This window comes from Bufo gargarizans, chromosome 6 (assembly GCF_014858855.1).
Source record: "Bufo gargarizans isolate SCDJY-AF-19 chromosome 6, ASM1485885v1, whole genome shotgun sequence".
NCBI classification, from domain to species: domain Eukaryota; kingdom Metazoa; phylum Chordata; class Amphibia; order Anura; family Bufonidae; genus Bufo; species Bufo gargarizans.
Window position 1 is genome coordinate 350,813,453 of NC_058085.1, and position 19,506 is coordinate 350,832,958.

Genomic DNA, 19,506 nt, shown 5'->3' on the forward strand with positions numbered 1-19,506 from the left:
AATCAAATTTGTGTTGTTACATTTAAAAAAAAAAATTAATTACTAGCTAGAGAGAGAGATATAATATGAAGCCCCTGGACCCCTATATAAAATCTCTAACAGGGCGGCCATCTAACATGTGCCAATTATAATACTGGTGTCTTTTTATGTGGTAGGAGATTCTTTAGGACCTCTGAAGCAATAGGCAGTGCAACTACTAACTCTGCATCCCTTTAACTACAGAGTTCTCAAAAATTTGATTTGGTCGTTTATTTTCAATCCAAATTTATTTGTGGCAAACCACGTTAAAAAACTACTATTTCCGGGCTGCAGAGAGCCTGTATAGTGGTGTAGAACACTGTGCCTTGCAGTAACAGGCATAGGGAGTCTGCTGTGGTAGTGAAACAATACTGTGAGGCCTCTTGCACACGAATGTTGTGCATCCGTTCAGTGCATTGGGAATCGCGATTTGCCGTCCCTAATGCACAGGCAACGTCCGTGCGGCGGCCGGGACGGATCGAGACCCATTTAACTTGAATGGGTCTGTGATCTGTCTGCACAGCAAAAAAAAATAGAAGTTCAAATTTTGGGCGGTGCGGAGGCACGGACAGAAACACCATGGAAGCACTCTGTAGTGCTTCTGTGGGGTTCTGATCCATGCTTCCATTCCGCATCTTGCAGACCAATTCAAGTGAATGGGTCCTCATTTGTGATGCAGAGTGCACACGGGCCAGTGTGGGCCGCAATACGGCCTCGGACACACAACGTTTGTGTGCAAGAGGCCTGAGTCAATATGACATGCAGATGACAGGCGTTGCTCTTAGAATCACTGCACACTTCACTTATTTGGGCAGTTATGAGGCCAAAGCTGACTAAATAACTCAAGTGTGAATTCAGCCTTACAGGTCGATGTTAGCGCCAAGAAGAAGTGCACTCCTTTAACACCGTCGTCAGCTGATATCCCAACCTGCAAAAACTCATTTCCGGGAGGTTTTCTTTTATTTTTTTCTTTCACAAACTTTTTATTACATTTTCCATACATATGCAGTATCTGCACACTTTGCTCTATGGTGTGGAGGACTGGGCTCATTACCCTGGATTCTGTCACCACCTATAAGCCCTGTGAGCTAAACATATTCTCATGTCCAGCATTCTGCATTGCCCAAGCAGGGGAGGTCTGTGGATGCATGGTGCCCAGCCGCACGCATCACCGTTCGTGCCCAGCGCCGCCTTCTACTCCTCAGTGCCGCCTCTCCCTCCCCCTCCTCCCGCTTTCAGATCCCGTGCGTGCGCACAGGCTCAGCCTGATGCGCTGTTGCGGACTGCTGGCATCGGCTTCTTCTTGCACTGTGCGCACCCGCCGAGAACACTGCTACAGGTTGCCGGAAAGGTTTACTGCAAGTAAACCTTTATCGGGATATATTTTTTCACATGCGGGCATCAGGGAGCCGCTATCTAATAGCGGGAGACTCCCTGAACGTCCGGGAGACTTGAGATCCCTGACATAGATGTCTACAGAACCTGTTCTATTAAACGCTTATACAAGTAGAGCCCCCGACAGAGTGGAGAGGGTGCCAGCAGTAAGTTTGTGTTGACGTCACTGATTATTTTGCCCTTCCTCTGAACCGTCAGAAGAATAACCCCCAAAAAACTGATCCTGTCTGTTGAGCATCCACCTTCACTCGGTCACATACATTTTTTCCCTATTTCTACACCCCCAATAAAAGAAATATAACAGTCACAATTTACCACCGAATGGCTAATGAGACGTACTTATATTTCCTTTCTCTACACCATGTGAATGGCTGTAGTACAGTATTATTTCACTGCTGAACGGCAATCAAGACATATATTTTTTTCTGATTAATAACTCCCTCCTCCCAAAAAATTATCACAATTCCCAGCAGAATGGCTGATGGGACGTTCATATGTTTCCTTATATTACACCAATGTAAATGGCTGTAGTACAATGTAATTTCACCACCGAAGGGCACTTATCACATATATTTTTCCCTTTTTTCCCCCTATTAATACACCCCCCAAAAAAAAGCTAACTCAACGCAGAACGGCTAATAGGACGTACGTATCTTTCGTATTAATACACTTCGTAAATAGCTGTAGTACAATGTAACTTCACCGCTGAACGGCAATTATGACATAAATTTTTCCCTTTTTTTCCTATTAATAACCCCCCCAAAAAAGGAAAACAATGTAAAATCAACACAGAACAGCTAATGGAACATACATATATTTCCTTTTTCTACGCCATGTAAATGGCTGTAGTACAATGTTACTTCACAGCTAAATGCCTATTATGACATCATTTTTCTATTTTTTTTTTCTATTTCTACACCCCAAAAAAAGAAATATAACAATCACAATTCTAGTGATGACAGAGCACCAAGGTGTTCGGGTACTCGGTCAGAACACATAGCGATATTCGTGCGCTCGGCCGAGCACCCAAGTATAATGGAAGTCAATGGGAGACAACCAGGCACCCCCTGCTCGGATGAGGGGAGGGTGCCTGGTTCATAGGAAAAGGTCTGAAAGCGATGGAAACATCTCTGAAATCAATCAGGAACAGCAGGGGGACCATGTCTGGATGGATCTTGGACTGCAATGTTGCTGCTGGGAACCATGTTGTACGGCACTTTTACAGACCGACTAAATAACACCCAAAACCCAGGCCCTCAAAAATAAAAAAAATTTTAGAGAAAAAATTGTTAGGAAACATTCTTTCCTGTATATTCATATGTATATACAGTGTAAGTGCTGCCAAAAATTACAAGGAAGACGCACTCCGATACAGCCTGTAAATCACATAAAAGAGGGCCTCATTAACATGATGCTACAATTGTTCAGGTACACTGCTACACTCCTAAAGTCTATGCACTAAGTGAAAGGGCTGACAAATATTACAAGGAACCAGCACTCCAATACACCCTTTCTTACACATAAATGAGGGCATCATACGCACCCTTGAAAAATTATCCTTGATGACCTGCTGGTGACCTTCCAAAATATTCGGAGCGAGGGCATGTTGGTGACCCTATAAAAAATTAGGGGCGAGTGCCTGCTGCTGAGCTGACCTTCTAAAACATTATATGTGAGGGCCTTCTCTTCAGCTGATGCTCTAAAACATTATATGTGAGGGCCTACAGGTGAGCATACCATATACAACATTGGAGGTGAGGGCCTGAAGGTGAGCAGACCCTATAAAACATTGGAGGTGAGGGCCTACAGGTACCCTCTGTAGCAGAGGCAACTGTCTCCAGCTCCTCCTCATGGTCCAATTTGTGCTGAGAAGATGAAATGTGGGTGGTCTGGCTATCACCCACACTAAAGTCCTCCCCCATTTCCACGTCTGACACATTCAGGGTGTCGTCCTTAATTGTGAGCAGCGATCGTTTAAGTAGACACAGAAGTGGGATGCTTACACTGATTATAGCGTTATGGCCACTAAACATCTGTGTGGATTCATCAAAGTTTCTTAAAACCTCACAGAGGTCTGCCATCAATGCCCACTCCTCGCTTGTGAATAGTGGAAGTTGACTCGAAAGGCGACAACCATGTTGCAGCTGGTATTCCACAGCTACCCTCTGCTGCTCACAAAGCCTGGACAACATGTAGAATGTAGAGTTCCAGTGCGTGCTCACGTTGCACAACAGTCGGTCTGCTGCAGTGTTGACAGACCGGCTGAAGATGTGGACGACTTGCGAAAAAGAGCACACACGCGGCACACCTTCACTAGTAGCTCTGTCAAATTTGGGTATGTTTTAATAAACCACTAAACCACTAAGTTTAATACGGCATGGCACGTGAATCAGGTTGCCGAGCTCCAAAGCAGCCACCAAGTTATGGCCATTGGCGACAGCCACAGCTCTGCAGCGGTGTGCTGTTTGTCCCCTAGGCAGATCAGTTTCAGCACGGCCTTTTGACGTTTCCCCACAGCAGTGCTACACTGCTTCCAGCTACTGACTAATGGCTGACTGCTGGGGGTAGAAGTGGTGGAGGTAGCGGCGGAAGAGGAGGAGGAGAAGAGGGGGAGTAACATAGCTGCTGGTGGAGACCCTGATGGACGCAGGGCCCGCAATCCTCGGCGTGGGTAGCACCTGTGCCATCCCAGGGTACGACTCACTCCCGGCCTCCCCAACATTCACCCAGTGTGCGGTCAAGGAAATGTAGCATCCTTAGCCACCAGCACTTCTCTATGTGTCTGTAGTCAAGTGGTCCTCCCCAGTAACTGCATTGGTCAGGTCACAGGTGATGTTCTGGGATACATGCTGGGGTAAGACGGGCACGGTACACCGTGAAAACAATTGTGGTGACAGCGTACCGATTGATGGCCACCGACATCAGGCTGCGGAAGGCCTCAGTCTCCACAAGCCTATATGGCAACATTTAAAGGGCCAGTAATTTTGAAAGTTGCGCATTTAGTGCTATGGACAGTGGGTGGGTGGGTATAGCGTTCAAATGCATGGGGTAAGGACAATTGGAAGCTGCGCTGGGACAGGGAAGTGGATGTAGTTGCTGATGGTGTATGTAAAGGCCCAGGTGCAGGGCAAGGGGCATCCGGCATCATTTGACAGGGGATAACACAGGGGAAGAGGAGGCAGTGGGGTGGCCCGCAGACCCATATTGTGGACCCAGGCGTTCACCCCACTGATTAGGGTGCTTGGATGCCATGTGGCGGATCATGCTGGTGGTGGTGAGGGTTGCAAACTACCACTCTTTTGTCGTCTGCACTTCCCCCCCCAAAAAAAACATACTGCTGAACACCTACCCCTTGGCAAGGGAGATTGTGGGTGCTCCGTGTAACGGTTGCGGGCCTGTTTGGTGTGCGCCGACTTCTCCCTTTTGCCACACCACTGCCTCTTACAGTTTGTTGTGGTGCTGCAGATCCTCGTCTGTACTGCTTTCCTCACTCGGCTTTTCACCTTCGCAAGTTGGGTCAGTGACCTTGTCGTCCACCACTTCCTCTTCCACTTCCTCATCCCCATCCTCCTGACTTGACCTAACCACAACCTCAGTGATTGACAACTGTGTCTCCTCCTCATCAACCTCGTGAACAAATAATTGACTTTCACTACCCTCATCTTCTTGATCCTGTGATAGGTCAAGAGGTTGTGAATCATGGCACAAGATCTGTGCCTCTTCAAGTGTGCTTGGCGAGAGGGCCAAATCTAGGGATGGCGATGAAAATTGGTCCTCGGAATGTCCGAGTGTGGTATCAACGGTTTGTCCGACTCTGACTCTACATGGTGGGAGGAAGGAGGATCAGGGTGAGGATTCTGTGGACCAGACTCTTTGCTAATGAGGCTCAATAAATTAAGGAATGTCGCACTAAGACACTGAAACCACACCAGGTGCTCCTGTGAATTGAGACCACTCTCTCAATACAGTAAATAATTTAAAATGAATAAACAGGGCACTCAAGGATAACCGAGACCAAGTACTATAAGCAAATATTAGCTTTTATTACTACAGCGAAAAAAGTTGATAAAACAATGTAGCACAATATATCACAAATATAACAGATAAAACTATGTATCATAAGGATTGTAACATGGGTAAGCTGTAGACAGAGTAAATTGTATTTGATGACCAGCTGATAAATGTTCAACAATGCGACCTAATAGGCCTCTTAGTCCAATGGGAATGACTCCGAAAATAATGTCAATATTTCATTAACTGCAGTATTTCAAATAAATATGGCGACGTCACGCCAAAGCAATCTAGGTAGCGGCGTCCCGCTCCTGAATAGCTTGCAAAGAGAGATAATCCGTTACCTTTCCTTCGACCTGTTGTTCATCCGATGATATTACTTTGAGCCTTCAGGTGTTTTTACTCCCAGAATATGCCTTTAGTTGTTTTTAGCACTATTCCATCAGGATGTTGAGGTCGGCTCGTTTTTTCGGTTGCGGTCGGTTGGTTGGTAAATTCAATGTCTCAGTACAGCAATGGGGTGTAGCACCAGACGCGTTTCGGGGTTCAACCCCTTCCTCAGTGGCATGCTTCACCCCATTACACACCCCTCTTTTATACTGAGTATTCCTTGCTTTGATTGGTCCCATTTTGGTCGTAACTTCCTGTTTGTAAATCAGCTCAGGTGTTCACCCTTGTAACTCTGACATAGGCATAATGTTTTTTAAAGAAGATTTGTCAAAAGTAGCAAGGCACCAAAAAAAAGTCTTTTTTAACGTCTTTAGCAATTAACTATAGTTCTGCAATTTCATCCAATTATATATCTCTGACTGCCGCATGTTATGGTACAAAAAACGCATCTACACCTTATGCGTTTTTGATGCGTTTTTGATGCGTTTTTTGTTTTTGCAGTTTTTTTGGGTGAATAAGAGCAGAACTAGTTCTACCAAAAACGTATTGCTCGTATACAACTTCAAAATTAAAATTGAATTCCACTTTCAGGGGATACTTTGTAACCCAGTAGCTATTTGCAACATACTACACGCATATAACAAATGACATCACTTATACAACCATATATAAATCAGATTTTCGATTAAAACATATTATGAATACAAATAGAGCATTTTTAAAATAAAATAATAAAACTCCAAATACTATATAAAAAGTTAAGATAGGGGATGTCCTGTGGTGGGCATAATGTCATATAAAGAAGATTTGTCACAAGTAGGGAGGCACCAAGAAAACATCTTTTTTAGCGCCTTTAGTAGTTGAGTATAGTTCTGCAATTTCATCCAATTGTATTACTCTGACTGCCACATGTTATGGTCCAAAAAACGCATCTACACCTTATGCGTTTTTAATGCGGTTTTGATGCGTTTTTTGTTTTTACAGTTTTTTTGGGTGAATAAGAGCAGAGCTAGTTCTGCCAAACACGTCTTACTCATATACAACTTCAAATTTAGTGAAAAATTGAGAAAAATTCCACTTCCAGGGGATACTTTGTAGCCCAGTGGCTGTTTGCACCATACCACATACATATAACAAATGACATCACTTATACAACCTATAAAAAATCAAATTTTCAATTCAAACATATTATAAGCACAAATACAACATTTTAAAATGAAATAAAGAGACTCCAAATATGAGATAAAAAGACTCCAAATATTATATAAAAAGTTAAGATGAGGGATGTGCTGTGGTGGGCACCCTTGTCTAGAGGAAAAACCGACCGTACTAAAAACGGTCGGTTAATCGTCGAAACACCGGTGACCACCATCTTCTCATAGAAATCCAAAGAGCTCAAATTCTGCATTGAGCCCCCTGGGCATCAGGGTATCAAGTTCAAAAATTCTTTTAGTTTCTAATCTAGACATCTTTTCTATGTGGTTGCCTCCTCTCCATTCTTTCTCCACTTTGTCAATAGCGAAAAATTTTAGACCTGAAGGGTCCTGATTATGTGTAATTTTAAAGTGGTAAGATAGTGAATGGTTTTCCACTCCCTTCCGTATATTATTTATATGTTCCGAAATGCGTTTTTTTAAAACCCTTTTGGTTCTGCCTATGTATAATCGTTTACACGGACATTCTATGGCATAGATTACATTATCCGTATTGCAAGTTAAACAATCTTTTATTAAATGGCAATGTTTATTGTGAATAGATACCAATTCGCTGGTTTTTTTCGGAAAAGATGTAACTTTACAATTTTTACAACTACCACACCTAAAAAACCCCTGTAGGCCTATCCAACTTGAAATAGTGGGTTCCCTATTTGGTTGTTTTTTCACAGTGGGTGCCACTTTTAGGCCTAAATTGGGTGCCTTCGTAAAAACAATTCGTGGGTTTACTGGTATTGCAGTGCCTATAGTTTTGTCCTTTTGTAACAGATGCCAGTGTTTGGTTATGATCTGGCGTATTTTTTTATGATCATCGCTAAAGGGCAAGATTACCTGTAACTTTTCCTGAGGGGACTCTGAATTATGTATTTTATCCTCAAAAAAGGACTTTCGATCCATGATTTCTACTTGATGTAATGCTTTTTCCAGGATCTCTATGGGGTATTTTTTCTCCAAAAAACTTTCCCTCATTTTATTGGCCTCCAACTTATATTGTGTTTCCAATGTACAGTTTCTTTTTATTCTTCGGAATTGTCCTTGTGGGATATTTAATAGCCAGCTAGGGAGGTGGCAGCTATTAAACAGAATATAACTATTCTTGGCGGTAGGCTTAATGAATGTACTGCAGATTAGGTCATGATTTACTATATTAATATTCAAATCCAGATATTCTACCTTCTCCTGACTTGTCACTCCTGTAAATCTGAGATTAATATCATTAGAATTGATGTCCTTTATAAAAGTTTGTAGACTCTCTTCTCCACTTTGCCAGATAAATAAAATATCATCTATATAACGTTGCCAGAGCACCAGGTCCGTCCCCAGCCTGGGCCGTATGGTCTGTCTTTCCCATTCCGCCATAAATAAATTAGCGTAGCTGGGGGCGAACCTGGTGCCCATGGCAGTACCCTGTGTTTGCAAATAAAGAACTCCCTCAAAATTAAAATAATTATGATTTAAAATGAAGTCTATTCCTTCTATAATAAAATCAATTTGTTCAGTTTCTAACCTACCCTCTAAATTTAATTGAGATCTTACTGCCTGTTTACCCTTATCATGATCTATTACTGTGTATAGGGATTGTACATCTAAGGATCCCAAGATCCAGGTATCCTTAAATTTCAATTTCTCCACTATTTGAATAATTTGTGTAGTGTCCTTTGTATATGACTCTGTTTTTTGGACCCTAGGTTGCAACATTTGGTCTATATACTGTGACAAATTTGACGTAAGGGATCCAATGCCTGACACTATAGGTCTACCTGGGGGATTTTCTTGATCTTTGTGAACTTTTGGTACGCAGTAGAACATGGGTATTCGTGGAGTTTTATTCAATAAAAATTTGTGCTCCTCATCTGTTAAAATACCTTTCTTGTGGCCTCTATCACAGAAGGCCACAAGTTCTGCATAAAAATGGTTGGTGGGATCATTAGGTAATTTGCGGTAGGTATTAGTATCTTGCAATTGTCTTAGACATTCCATATTATATTTTGAAATGTCCTGGATCACAATGGATCCTCCCTTATCTGCTGGTCGTATCACTATACTATTATCTTTCTGCAAGGTCTTGAGAGCTTTTATTTCATCATTGGACAAATTTTTCCGTTTATATTTGGTGGTGTTTTTTATTTTTCGTATATCACATTCTACACATTTTTTGAAACTTGCCATTTCGTGGCTAATTTCATTTTTGGGATATTTTTTAGATCTATTTTTGCATGTTGTATGGATGTATTGATCATTTCTATCAATTTCTCTAGTAGTTGGATTTTTAAGAAAATACTTTTTGAGACACAGACGTCTTATAAATTTTTCCACCCCTATAAAGGTGTCAAATTTATTTAGGGCAACTGTGGGAGCAAATTTGAGGCCTTTATTTAATAGTTGTTTTTGGGGATCTGTAAGGGTTATAGAACTCAGATTAATAATAGAATCATTTTCTATTGGGTCTAAACTTATCTGCGTTGTCCCCTTTTTCTTCCTGCCTCCTCTACGTATTTGTGTCTGTCTCCCTCGTATGATTTTATCCTTTTTGGGTAATGATGTTCCTGATGGTGATTTAATTGTGCAGTGTAGTGCTCTTGATAAGGGACATAATGTCTTTGTGATTTGCCTCCTTGTTGGTGATATGGGGTGTACATTACATGGGGCCTGTTCCTCAAATTGTATTGGTGATCCCCCTGGTGAGTGGTATTGTGTATTTGTGGTTCCTCCTGAGATGGTATGTGTCTTAACCGTGTCCTGTGATGTGGTGGGGTCCTGTCTAAAAAAACCTGCCTATCTTCAAGTGCCTCAAAACGGTTTTGTGTTGGTATTGTGTATTTAATTGTGTTGTGGGACCTTTCTCTGTCCGTCGCATTTTGTGTTTCTTCTGTTAAAATTTCTATAGTTTCAGTGTCTATGGTGGTATTACCTATGTTGGTGATTTGGTTGTGCCCAATTTTAGGTATAAAATGTAATTTCTTAATTTTCTTTTCCATTATATCTTGCTCTACTTTATCAAGATTATTACACAATTTGGATTGCCAATAGTTAAATTCATCATTTTTTGGCAATTTTCCCATATTGATTTTCATCTCATTAATCCTATCTGTCACTTCATTCAATATTTCTTTCCTCCTTTTCAGGATTAATTCTACCAGGGAAAGGGAATGCTGATGGAGCAGCTTGTCCCATTCAGTATTAAATGTGGGACTATGGAGATCCTGTGCAGGGGATTTAGTTAATGTTAAACCCTTTGGGGTTTTACCACAATCCACAAACCTGCACAGTGTCTTAATCTCCCATCTCTGTCTGAGCTGCTTCACCAGTAAATTCTCCAATTCTCTGAATGTGTTTTTCATCATCCTATCATTTTCCACATTTGACTCTTCATTGTTAAACACAAAATTTTCAACCTTCAATCTTTTATTTTCTACATGGTCCCAGATATCCATGGTGTTTACCGTGTCCTGTGCAGACATAGTGAGTGGACAAAATGTGGCTCAATAAATTAAGGAATGTCGCACTAAGACACTGAAACCACACCAGGTGCTCCTGTGAATTGAGACCACTCTCTCAATACAGTAAATAATTTAAAATGAATAAACAGGGCACTCAAGGATAACCGAGACCAAGTACTATAAGCAAATATTAGCTTTTATTACTACAGCGAAAAAAGTTGATAAAACAATGTAGCACAATATATCACAAATATAACAGATAAAACTATGTATCATAAGGATTGTAACATGGGTAAGCTGTAGACAGAGTAAATTGTATTTGATGACCAGCTGATAAATGTTCAACAATGCGACCTAATAGGCCTCTTAGTCCAATGGGAATGACTCCGAAAATAATGTCAATATTTCATTAACTGCAGTATTTCAAATAAATATGGCGACGTCACGCCAAAGCAATCTAGGTAGCGGCGTCCCGCTCCTGAATAGCTTGCAAAGAGAGATAATCCGTTACCTTTCCTTCGACCTGTTGTTCATCCGATGATATTACTTTGAGCCTTCAGGTGTTTTTACTCCCAGAATATGCCTTTAGTTGTTTTTAGCACTATTCCATCAGGATGTTGAGGTCGGCTCGTTTTTTCGGTTGCGGTCGGTTGGTTGGTAAATTCAATGTCTCAGTACAGCAATGGGGTGTAGCACCAGACGCGTTTCGGGGTTCAACCCCTTCCTCAGTGGCATGCTTCACCCCATTACACACCCCTCTTTTATACTGAGTATTCCTTGCTTTGATTGGTCCCATTTTGGTCGTAACTTCCTGTTTGTAAATCAGCTCAGGTGTTCACCCTTGTAACTCTGACATAGGCATAATGTTTTTTAAAGAAGATTTGTCAAAAGTAGCAAGGCACCAAAAAAAAGTCTTTTTTAACGTCTTTAGCAATTAACTATAGTTCTGCAATTTCATCCAATTATATATCTCTGACTGCCGCATGTTATGGTACAAAAAACGCATCTACACCTTATGCGTTTTTGATGCGTTTTTGATGCGTTTTTTGTTTTTGCAGTTTTTTTGGGTGAATAAGAGCAGAACTAGTTCTACCAAAAACGTATTGCTCGTATACAACTTCAAAATTAAAATTGAATTCCACTTTCAGGGGATACTTTGTAACCCAGTAGCTATTTGCAACATACTACACACATATAACAAATGACATCACTTATACAACCATATATAAATCAGATTTTCGATTAAAACATATTATGAATACAAATAGAGCATTTTTAAAAATAAAATAATAAAACTCCAAATACTATATAAAAAGTTAAGATAGGGGATGTCCTGTGGTGGGCATAATGTCATATAAAGAAGATTTGTCACAAGTAGGGAGGCACCAAGAAAACATCTTTTTTAGCGCCTTTAGTAGTTGAGTATAGTTCTGCAATTTCATCCAATTGTATTACTCATCTTAACTTTTTATATAATATTTGGAGTCTTTTTATCTCATATTTGGAGTCTCTTTATTTCATTTTAAAATGTTGTATTTGTGCTTATAATATGTTTGAATTGAAAATTTGATTTTTTATAGGTTGTATAAGTGATGTCATTTGTTATATGTATGTGGTATGGTGCAAACAGCCACTGGGCTACAAAGTATCCCCTGGAAGTGGAATTTTTCTCAATTTTTCACTAAATTTGAAGTTGTATATGAGTAAGACGTGTTTGGCAGAACTAGCTCTGCTCTTATTCACCCAAAAAAACTGTAAAAACAAAAAACGCATCAAAACCGCATTAAAAACGCATAAGGTGTAGATGCGTTTTTTGGACCATAACATGTGGCAGTCAGAGTAATACAATTGGATGAAATTGCAGAACTATACTCAACTACTAAAGGCGCTAAAAAAGATGTTTTCTTGGTGCCTCCCTACTTGTGACAAATCTTCTTTATATGACATTATGCCCACCACAGGACATCCCCTATCTTAACTTTTTATATAGTATTTGGAGTTTTATTATTTTATTTTTAAAAATGCTCTATTTGTATTCATAATATGTTTTAATCGAAAATCTGATTTATATATGGTTGTATAAGTGATGTCATTTGTTATATGCGTGTAGTATGTTGCAAATAGCTACTGGGTTACAAAGTATCCCCTGAAAGTGGAATTCAATTTTAATTTTGAAGTTGTATACGAGCAATACGTTTTTGGTAGAACTAGTTCTGCTCTTATTCACCCAAAAAAACTGCAAAAACAAAAAACGCATCAAAAACGCATCAAAAACGCATAAGGTGTAGATGCGTTTTTTGTACCATAACATGCGGCAGTCAGAGATATATAATTGGATGAAATTGCAGAACTATAGTTAATTGCTAAAGACGTTAAAAAAGACTTTTTTTTGGTGCCTTGCTACTTTTGACAAATCTTCTTTAAAAACATTATGCCTATGTCAGAGTTACAAGGGTGAACACCTGAGCTGATTTACAAACAGGAAGTTACGACCAAAATGGGACCAATCAAAGCAAGGAATACTCAGTATAAAAGAGGGGTGTGTAATGGGGTGAAGCATGCCACTGAGGAAGGGGTTGAACCCCGAAACGCGTCTGGTGCTACACCCCATTGCTGTACTGAGACATTGAATTTACCAACCAACCGACCGCAACCGAAAAAACGAGCCGACCTCAACATCCTGATGGAATAGTGCTAAAAACAACTAAAGGCATATTCTGGGAGTAAAAACACCTGAAGGCTCAAAGTAATATCATCGGATGAACAACAGGTCGAAGGAAAGGTAACGGATTATCTCTCTTTGCAAGCTATTCAGGAGCGGGACGCCGCTACCTAGATTGCTTTGGCGTGACGTCGCCATATTTATTTGAAATACTGCAGTTAATGAAATATTGACATTATTTTCGGAGTCATTCCCATTGGACTAAGAGGCCTATTAGGTCGCATTGTTGAACATTTATCAGCTGGTCATCAAATACAATTTACTCTGTCTACAGCTTACCCATGTTACAATCCTTATGATACATAGTTTTATCTGTTATATTTGTGATATATTGTGCTACATTGTTTTATCAACTTTTTTCGCTGTAGTAATAAAAGCTAATATTTGCTTATAGTACTTGGTCTCGGTTATCCTTGAGTGCCCTGTTTATTCATTTTAAATTATTTACTGTATTGAGAGAGTGGTCTCAATTCACAGGAGCACCTGGTGTGGTTTCAGTGTCTTAGTGCGACATTCCTTAATTTATTGAGCCACATTTTGTCCACTCACTATGTCTGCACAGGACACGGTAAACACCATGGATATCTGGGACCATGTAGAAAATAAAAGATTGAAGGTTGAAAATTTTGTGTTTAACAATGAAGAGTCAAATGTGGAAAATGATAGGATGATGAAAAACACATTCAGAGAATTGGAGAATTTACTGGTGAAGCAGCTCAGACAGAGATGGGAGATTAAGACACTGTGCAGGTTTGTGGATTGTGGTAAAACCCCAAAGGGTTTAACATTAACTAAATCCCCTGCACAGGATCTCCATAGTCCCACATTTAATACTGAATGGGACAAGCTGCTCCATCAGCATTCCCTTTCCCTGGTAGAATTAATCCTGAAAAGGAGGAAAGAAATATTGAATGAAGTGACAGATAGGATTAATGAGATGAAAATCAATATGGGAAAATTGCCAAAAAATGATGAATTTAACTATTGGCAATCCAAATTGTGTAATAATCTTGATAAAGTAGAGCAAGATATAATGGAAAAGAAAATTAAGAAATTACATTTTATACCTAAAATTGGGCACAACCAAATCACCAACATAGGTAATACCACCATAGACACTGAAACTATAGAAATTTTAACAGAAGAAACACAAAATGCGACGGACAGAGAAAGGTCCCACAACACAATTAAATACACAATACCAACACAAAACCGTTTTGAGGCACTTGAAGATAGGCAGGTTTTTTTAGACAGGACCCCACCACATCACAGGACACGGGTAAGACACATACCATCTCAGGAGGAACCACAAATACACAATACCACTCACCAGGGGGATCACCAATACAATTTGAGGAACAGGCCCCATGTAATGTACACCCCATATCACCAACAAGGAGGCAAATCACAAAGACATTATGTCCCTTATCAAGAGCACTACACTGCACAATTAAATCACCATCAGGAACATCATTACCCAAAAAGGATAAAATCATACGAGGGAGACAGACACAAATACGTAGAGGAGGCAGGAAGAAAAAGGGGACAACGCAGATAAGTTTAGACCCAATAGAAAATGATTCTATTATTAATCTGAGTTCTATAACCCTTACAGATCCCCAAAAACAACTATTAAATAAAGGCCTCAAATTTGCTCCCACAGTTGCCCTAAATAAATTTGACACCTTTATAGGGGTGGAAAAATTTATAAGACGTCTGTGTCTCAAAAAGTATTTTCTTAAAAATCCAACTACTAGAGAAATTGATAGAAATGATCAATACATCCATACAACATGCAAAAATAGATCTAAAAAATATCCCAAAAATGAAATTAGCCACGAAATGGCAAGTTTCAAAAAATGTGTAGAATGTGATATACGAAAAATAAAAAACACCACCAAATATAAACGGAAAAATTTGTCCAATGATGAAATAAAAGCTCTCAAGACCTTGCAGAAAGATAATAGTATAGTGATACGACCAGCAGATAAGGGAGGATCCATTGTGATCCAGGACATTTCAAAATATAATATGGAATGTCTAAGACAATTGCAAGATACTAATACCTACCGCAAATTACCTAATGATCCCACCAACCATTTTTATGCAGAACTTGTGGCCTTCTGTGATAGAGGCCACAAGAAAGGTATTTTAACAGATGAGGAGCACAAATTTTTATTGAATAAAACTCCACGAATACCCATGTTCTACTGCGTACCAAAAGTTCACAAAGATCAAGAAAATCCCCCAGGTAGACCTATAGTGTCAGGCATTGGATCCCTTACGTCAAATTTGTCACAGTATATAGACCAAATGTTGCAACCTAGGGTCCAAAAAACAGAGTCATATACAAAGGACACTACACAAATTATTCAAATAGTGGAGAAATTGAAATTTAAGGATACCTGGATCTTGGGATCCTTAGATGTACAATCCCTATACACAGTAATAGATCATGATAAGGGTAAACAGGCAGTAAGATCTCAATTAAATTTAGAGGGTAGGTTAGAAACTGAACAAATTGATTTTATTATAGAAGGAATAGACTTCATTTTAAATCATAATTATTTTAATTTTGAGGGAGTTCTTTATTTGCAAACACAGGGTACTGCCATGGGCACCAGGTTCGCCCCCAGCTACGCTAATTTATTTATGGCGGAATGGGAAAGACAGACCATACGGCCCAGGCTGGGGACGGACCTGGTGCTCTGGCAACGTTATATAGATGATATTTTATTTATCTGGCAAAGTGGAGAAGAGAGTCTACAAACTTTTATAAAGGACATCAATTCTAATGATATTAATCTCAGATTTACAGGAGTGACAAGTCAGGAGAAGGTAGAATATCTGGATTTGAATATTAATATAGTAAATCATGACCTAATCTGCAGTACATTCATTAAGCCTACCGCCAAGAATAGTTATATTCTGTTTAATAGCTGCCACCTCCCTAGCTGGCTATTAAATATCCCACAAGGACAATTCCGAAGAATAAAAAGAAACTGTACATTGGAAACACAATATAAGTTGGAGGCCAATAAAATGAGGGAAAGTTTTTTGGAGAAAAAATACCCCATAGAGATCCTGGAAAAAGCATTACATCAAGTAGAAATCATGGATCGAAAGTCCTTTTTTGAGGATAAAATACATAATTCAGAGTCCCCTCAGGAAAAGTTACAGGTAATCTTGCCCTTTAGCGATGATCATAAAAAAATACGCCAGATCATAACCAAACACTGGCATCTGTTACAAAAGGACAAAACTATAGGCACTGCAATACCAGTAAACCCACGAATTGTTTTTACGAAGGCACCCAATTTAGGCCTAAAAGTGGCACCCACTGTGAAAAAACAACCAAATAGGGAACCCACTATTTCAAGTTGGATAGGCCTACAGGGGTTTTTTAGGTGTGGTAGTTGTAAAAATTGTAAAGTTACATCTTTTCCGAAAAAAACCAGCGAATTGGTATCTATTCACAATAAACATTGCCATTTAATAAAAGATTGTTTAACTTGCAATACGGATAATGTAATCTATGCCATAGAATGTCCGTGTAAACGATTATACATAGGCAGAACCAAAAGGGTTTTAAAAAAACGCATTTCGGAACATATAAATAATATACGGAAGGGAGTGGAAAACCATTCACTATCTTACCACTTTAAAATTACACATAATCAGGACCCTTCAGGTCTAAAATTTTTCGCTATTGACAAAGTGGAGAAAGAATGGAGAGGAGGCAACCACATAGAAAAGATGTCTAGATTAGAAACTAAAAGAATTTTTGAACTTGATACCCTGATGCCCAGGGGGCTCAATGCAGAATTTGAGCTCTTTGGATTTCTATGAGAAGATGGTGGTCACCGGTGTTTCGACGATTAACCGACCGTTTTTAGTACGGTCGGTTTTTCCTCTAGACAAGGGTGCCCACCACAGCACATCCCTCATCTTAACTTTTTATATAATATTTGGAGTCTTTTTATCTCATATTTGGAGTCTCTTTATTTCATTTTAAAATGTTGTATTTGTGCTTATAATATGTTTGAATTGAAAATTTGATTTTTTATAGGTTGTATAAGTGATGTCATTTGTTATATGTATGTGGTATGGTGCAAACAGCCACTGGGCTACAAAGTATCCCCTGGAAGTGGAATTTTTCTCAATTTTTCACTAAATTTGAAGTTGTATATGAGTAAGACGTGTTTGGCAGAACTAGCTCTGCTCTTATTCACCCAAAAAAACTGTAAAAACAAAAAACGCATCAAAACCGCATTAAAAACGCATAAGGTGTAGATGCGTTTTTTGGACCATAACATGTGGCAGTCAGAGTAATACAATTGGATGAAATTGCAGAACTATACTCAACTACTAAAGGCGCTAAAAAAGATGTTTTCTTGGTGCCTCCCTACTTGTGACAAATCTTCTTTATATGATATTATGCCCACCACAGGACATCCCCTATCTTAACTTTTTATATAGTATTTGGAGTTTTATTATTTTATTTTAAAAAATGCTCTATTTGTATTCATAATATGTTTTAATCGAAAATCTGATTTATATATGGTTGTATAAGTGATGTCATTTGTTATATGCGTGTAGTATGTTGCAAATAGCTACTGGGTTACAAAGTATCCCCTGAAAGTGGAATTCAATTTTAATTTTGAAGTTGTATACGAGCAATACGTTTTTGGTAGAACTAGTTCTGCTCTTATTCACCCAAAAAAACTGCAAAAACAAAAAACGCATCAAAAACGCATCAAAAACGCATAAGGTGTAGATGCGTTTTTTGTACCATAACATGCGGCAGTCAGAGATATATAATTGGATGAAATTGCAGAACTATAGTTAATTGCTAAAGACGTTAAAAAAGACTTTTTTTTGGTGCCTTGCTACTTTTGACAAATCTTCTTTAAAAAACATTATGCCTATGTCAGAGTTACAAGGGTGAACACCTGAGCTGATTTACAAACAGGAAGTTACGACCAAAATGGGACCAATCAAAGCAAGGAATACTCAGTATAAAAGAGGGGTGTGTAATGGGGTGAAGCATGCCACTGAGGAAGGGGTTGAACCCCGAAACGCGTCTGGTGCTACACCCCATTGCTGTACTGAGACATTGAATTTACCAACCAACCGACCGCAACCGAAAAAACGAGCCGACCTCAACATCCTGATGGAATAGTGCTAAAAACAACTAAAGGCATATTCTGGGAGTAAAAACACCTGAAGGCTCAAAGTAATATCATCGGATGAACAACAGGTCGAAGGAAAGGTAACGGATTATCTCTCTTTGCAAGCTATTCAGGAGCGGGACGCCGCTACCTAGATTGCTTTGGCGTGACGTCGCCATATTTATTTGAAATACTGCAGTTAATGAAATATTGACATTATTTTCGGAGTCATTCCCATTGGACTAAGAGGCCTATTAGGTCGCATTGTTGAACATTTATCAGCTGGTCATCAAATACAATTTACTCTGTCTACAGCTTACCCATGTTACAATCCTTATGATACATAGTTTTATCTGTTATATTTGTGATATATTGTGCTACATTGTTTTATCAACTTTTTTCGCTGTAGTAATAAAAGCTAATATTTGCTTATAGAACTTGGTCTCGGTTATCCTTGAGTGCCCTTTTTATTCATTTTAAATTCTTTGCTAATGAGACTGGTGTTGGTGGAAAAGAGGGTGTAAGAATTATTTTCTGCCATCCAACCGACCACCCGGTCACACTGGTCCAACTTGGACAACATTGTTGTCCTGCAACGCCCAGTTTACTGTGAAATTAAACTGGGTGTGGTGGATTTTTTCTTTTTTCCAGTTTCACCTGCAGCTGGCACAGTTTCATTGAGCCCAGGGCCACGGCCTCTGCCTGAACCGTCAGCAACACACCCACTTCCCCATTCATTAGTGCTCTCCTTCTTCATATTAAAAGGTTTATTCAATAGATGCTGGACAACTTATTTAAATTTGCCCCCAGCAAAATAATTCTCTGCTGGAAACCTGTATATAACGTTTGTGGATTAAACACACACACAGATGTGCCTAAAACTACACTGAACAAAAAAATAAACCCAACACTTTCGGTTTTGCTCCCATTTTGCATGAGCTGAACTCAAAGGTCTGAAACATTTTCTACATACACAAAAGTCCCATTTGATTTTGGTTGTGCAGGGAGGGCACGGCTCTCCTGGAGAAGTAGTGGCGGCTGGGAACGACGTACTGTGAGTCAGCAAGCGACATGAGCTGTTTGAAGCTGTCCGTCTCCACCAGCCTGAATGACAGCATTTCAAAGGCCAGTAGCTTAGAAATGTT

At 39.5% G+C, this 19,506-nt stretch overlaps 1 protein-coding gene across 3 annotated transcripts in view; it reads right to left on the bottom strand.

Moving 5' to 3' along the window:
• The window catches only part of LOC122940792 (alpha-2-macroglobulin-like protein 1), a 231,912-nt gene that overhangs the window by 119,750 nt on the left and 92,656 nt on the right, over positions 1-19,506 (bottom strand). The window lies entirely within an intron of this gene.